This window comes from Sinocyclocheilus rhinocerous, unplaced genomic scaffold (assembly GCF_001515625.1).
Source record: "Sinocyclocheilus rhinocerous isolate Xijiao unplaced genomic scaffold, SAMN03320098_v1.1 scaffold1600, whole genome shotgun sequence".
Lineage (NCBI taxonomy): Eukaryota > Metazoa > Chordata > Actinopteri > Cypriniformes > Cyprinidae > Sinocyclocheilus > Sinocyclocheilus rhinocerous.
Genome location: NW_015665129.1, coordinates 916,122 through 920,840, shown reverse-complemented (window position 1 = coordinate 920,840; position 4,719 = coordinate 916,122). Strand labels below are relative to the sequence as shown.

The following is a 4,719-nucleotide window of genomic DNA, read 5'->3' as shown; positions in this document are numbered from 1 at the left end:
TCATCCACACGTACGTAATCCAGACGTTCATCCACACGTACGTAATCCAGACGTTCATCCACACGTACGTAATCCAGACGTTCATCCACACGTACGTAATCCAGACGCTCATCCACACGTACGTAATCCAGACGCTCATCCACACGTACGTAATCCAGACGCTCATCCACACGTACGTAATCCAGACGCTCATCCACACGTACGTAATCCAGACGCTCATCCACACGTACGTAATCCAGACGTTCATCCACACGTACGTAATCCAGACGCTCATCCACACGTACGTAATCCAGACGCTCATCCACACGTACGTAATCCAGACGCTCATCCACACGTACGTAATCCAGACGCTCATCCACACGTACGTAATCCAGACGCTCATCCACACGTACGTAATCCAGACGCAAAGTAAAAATATCCTTCAAAGCTACGTCCGCCACGACGTCACCGCGCACTTTGAGCGCGGCACTGTCACGTGACCGTGACGTCTGACGTCTCATATTTTACGTCTGACGCCTGAATACTATGGGATTTTGTCCAGACGGCTGGCGAGCGTATACACGTTTGTTCTCTTGTCAGTTTGCATAGCAAGAGCAAAAATTGCACAAAATACACCTCATACTCCCCTCACTGCAGCCGCCTACATTCGCCTACATTTCAGGCGAGGAGAGGCGCATCTCAAACAAGCCTAATATCTCCCTTGGTGATGCATGATTACATTTAACTTTAGTTCATCATCTGTTTACTGTTAGACTCTGATCTAATGGCCCCATCTACAGGAGCACTTTGGAACTTATTATTAGTATTAATGTATTAAAATGAGCTTGTTTGTTATCATTTAACAATATTTATTAACATACATGGCATTTTCCAGTAGATCAGAGCATAGAGTAACTAGCCCGTTTTGGAACGGTTTCATCCCTCGCGGGAAATAACATTTATGATTCATACAGCAGCATTAATATTCATCTATTTCCTACTGGCGGAATCTAGCCACCTTGTATTACCTAACGTTCACGCCATGCTTTTAGCTGTCAACCACACAACCGCCTGTAAAACCTAGAAGCTGTCATTGGACAAACGCCTATCACGTGATTAGGTCATACATCAAATCCTACAGTCTATATCAAACCGCGGTGAGGGACATTTATTACACTCAAGCTGAAAAATCGACTATAGACGTGAATTGTTCTACGCGTATTTCGTTATATTCACATTTTTATACATTTTGAATACCGCTGTACTAAATGTAATTGGTCAAATTGAGTTCGATCATTTGTTTTGCGCTTTATGCTCAGGGACCTCATGGACTACTTTTGGCCGAAGAGCGACCCCTTCAGGCTAAAATATAAAGAGTACGCGCATCTTTTCTAGTTCCTTCACTTCTGTCAACCCTGACAACCGAGTAATCAAAGGGACTGCAATTACTAGACCAGATTGAGCAAAAGTTGGTGTATGAATAACAGTGCGATGATCATCGCTTGATCCGTTTTCTGATTGGATTTTAAAACAGAATGGATATAACAGAAATATGAAATGAAAAAAGCCCGTATTTGGTATCTTAAACCTATTTAACTGAGCCGTAGTTATTTTGTCGGGAGAAATCTGAAAGCGTTTACAACAAAATAAAAAACAAAAACATGTTAGCGTTAAGCTAGCTAGTGCTAACCTCGGACTAGCATGTGTGGAATAAGAGACACAGGGACGCAGTGATGACAAAACCGATGTAAACCGACGGACTATGAGCTCATTTGAGTCTCAAAACAACTTAACTTCACGTACGAAGCTTATATTTGTATTTTATCGACCGCTGGGAAACTTCGAAGCTGGCCCGTAAACACCAAGGTAAACCAGAACAGTTAGCCAAAACTCGCTATTTTGCTTAAAGTCTCATATCTGCTTCATCCGATTACTAACAAAGTAAACGTGTCCATATCAGAATAAGTGTATGTTGTATGTCTGTTAAACAGTTGATGTCACCGTTTTGAAGTCATGTTTTGTGAGCCAGCTAGATTTGTTGTCTGTCAGGTTGATGTGCCACTTAGTCTGCCTAGTTTTTTGGTTATTTTGTGTTATTTGTCAACATATAATCGTTAAGATTAATCAGCAATGGGTGTCATGTCAGTCACTGTTTCTTAATTAGTTGAAGTTTCACCATCTGTATTATAAATTTGTAAGTTTTGCTTCCTTAGCGATGTTAATGTTAACTTCAAGTTAGATTTTCAACAGCCATCTATTAACAATATAAGGAACAATGGATATAACGTTACAAGGAATACATTAGTAGGCACATTATACAAATATTTTGACTTCATCTTATTAAAACTTTTTAGTTCTAAATATATATATATATATATAAAAAAGGTGACCAGGCAGTTAAAGTAACATATTATTATAAGACATTTAAATGTCAATTTAAGCAATTGTGCAAACAGACAGTATCACTTTTAAGAGAAACAAACACTAAAAATAAGTGAATTGTTTGTTTTGTGTATTTGAACGGCTTCATGTTGAAGTATCAAGTGTGACCTTGTGTACAAAGAAGACCAACTGTGTTCACTCTGATTACAAGGTTAAAGTTTTAACAAATAATGTGAAGATTTACTGTATATAATTTTCAGCAGTTGTTTTGTACAAGTTCATTATTAATTTTGTAGTGAACAGAGTTTTCCTGTCCTTTAACTCTTACGGCAAGACATCACAGGTGAAAAAGGTCATTTTTTCTAACTAATAGATATCACTATACTTACCCAGTTGATTAATAATTACAGTACAATAAGACAATTTTTTGTAAGTTTCTCAAATGTTATGTTTATATTGGCAAATGATACACACTAAATTATTTACTAAATGTGCACTAATTTGCATTTCTAGAACAGAAATCTGAACACTGGATATAGCCAGGTTCAAAATGATTATTTTTTTTAGGTTTTTAAAGAGGGGACATTGGATCTCTCTTTTTGTCACTCAGAAAATCAGAAAATAAATAAATCAGAGAATACTGTTGAGTCAGAAAAAAATCATGTTTTCAGGAATACAATGTTATATAAAATAAATAAATGATATATGAACAAACCCCTCTGTAAAAACTTCAGAATAAAGCTAAGTACTACTGAAGTGGAGTTATTTAGGATATTATCAATGGTTTTTCCTGTGGTGTCTTGCCTTAAAAACAAGGATGAAGCAACTGAGAGGTCCAGACACTGGAATGCATGTCTGTCAAAACCTCCGCACACTGACTCATTTAGTTCCTCTGTGCTGGTCGCCTCTAGCATGCAGCTTCAGGACAATGCAGATAGGTTGAGAACCAGAATGACTGGTTGCTGACAAGTCTGAACAGTGGCTCAAAGCATTTCTGATCGCTTCATTTACTGTGCGTGCCATGTGTATAAGTTAACGTAAAGCCTGCACATACACGGTAGTGCCGTTTTTTTCATGTTATCCAGTGTGGTTCAGTAACAACTGAGACATGTTTTTTTTTTAATTGCATTGTCTTAGTTTGTCACATTGATGTGGCTACTGCGTAATCCTCTTGTCAGAATCCACGGATTACAAACACAGTCTGTTTGGTAGGGGTCTCTATCCTCCATATGACCAAACACTCACATCTGTTATCAGTGTTCTCCATGCTGAGAGCTATGATGGATGTGACCTTATTCATCCAATGTCTAATAGTTTTGTCCCTCATGTTGTTCCAAAATGGTATGCTTTACTGTACAACTGTGAACAATGAAAGTCAATGTGATTCAATGTTGTTTAGACTCCAGATTTCTTTAAAATATATATTTTTCTGTGTGTGTGTGTTCCCCAGAAGGTTTGGAAAGACATGAGGGTGAATAAACGATGACATGATTTTCATTTTTAGGTAAACTATCCCTTTAAGACGTTCTATAAACACCTTGTAGTCTGAGGAAGTACACTGCTTAGTGCTTACCAGATGAAACACAATATTTTTTTTTGTTTGCTCATGCAAATGGGTCATCGTGAGTGAGAGCATGGATCTCTTCAGTATTTTACAAATAGCATTTATTCAGGTCTTAGTGTTTGACATGGCTCATTGCCCAGCTGTTGTTCTCTGTTAGGATGTAAGTTATGTGACCTGTGCTTAACATACATGGGCACAGTCAGTTCTGTGTCTCTTGAGGAAGGAAGATCACGATTATTCTTTCTCTTTTCATTCTGTTTTGATACACTATTCTTGTTTAGGTGACCTGATTATGTAGGTTTTGTAACACCGAAGTCTTTTGCTAGATCTCTTTCTATTGGTCATACAATCTTCCCACAGCTGCTTTCTTTTCAGGGTTATCTTATCTTTTTAAGTAAACAACCTAGCAGCGTCTCATAATGGATTTGTCACCTCTCACCCTGTATGTGTAGACTAAATATACCACAGACCTGTAATTGCTGACGGCACCGTTTGCATCTGACTCCCTCAAAAAGATAAAGGTCATGTAATCAGAAGTGGTGAATGAATGAAAGGCCAAAAAAGACAAAAGCTACTTTCTGACTCTACATTTAAAGATTCTCTTTTCCTGAAAGCATTTGAGCCAGGCCTTAAAAAGATTTACATTTCATGTGGCTAACAGAGTGCAACGGTAACCGCCCACTTTTTCAGCAAGCTTGGTTTTGCAGTATTTTCACATTCATTTTCTTCATAGGCATTTAAAAAAAAAAAAAAAAAGAGAAAGAAAAAAATATCGTTATTATTGAAACTAAAAT

General features: G+C 37.8%; 1 protein-coding gene across 4 annotated transcripts in view; it reads left to right on the top strand.

The window, feature by feature from the left end:
• Positions 1 to 1,313: 1,313 nt before the first annotated feature.
• LOC107731171 (peroxisome proliferator-activated receptor delta-like) overlaps positions 1,314 to 4,719 on the top strand; it is an 11,791-nt gene continuing 8,385 nt past the window's right edge. For 3 of the 4 annotated variants that reach the window (XM_016542166.1, XM_016542168.1, XM_016542167.1), the window contains exon 1: positions 1,322 to 1,845. The gene's annotated coding sequence lies outside the window, so the exon portion shown is untranslated. Of the gene's footprint in view, positions 1,846 to 4,719 lie in introns of all 4 variants that reach the window. The other variant, XR_001638752.1, reaches the window with a different exon arrangement.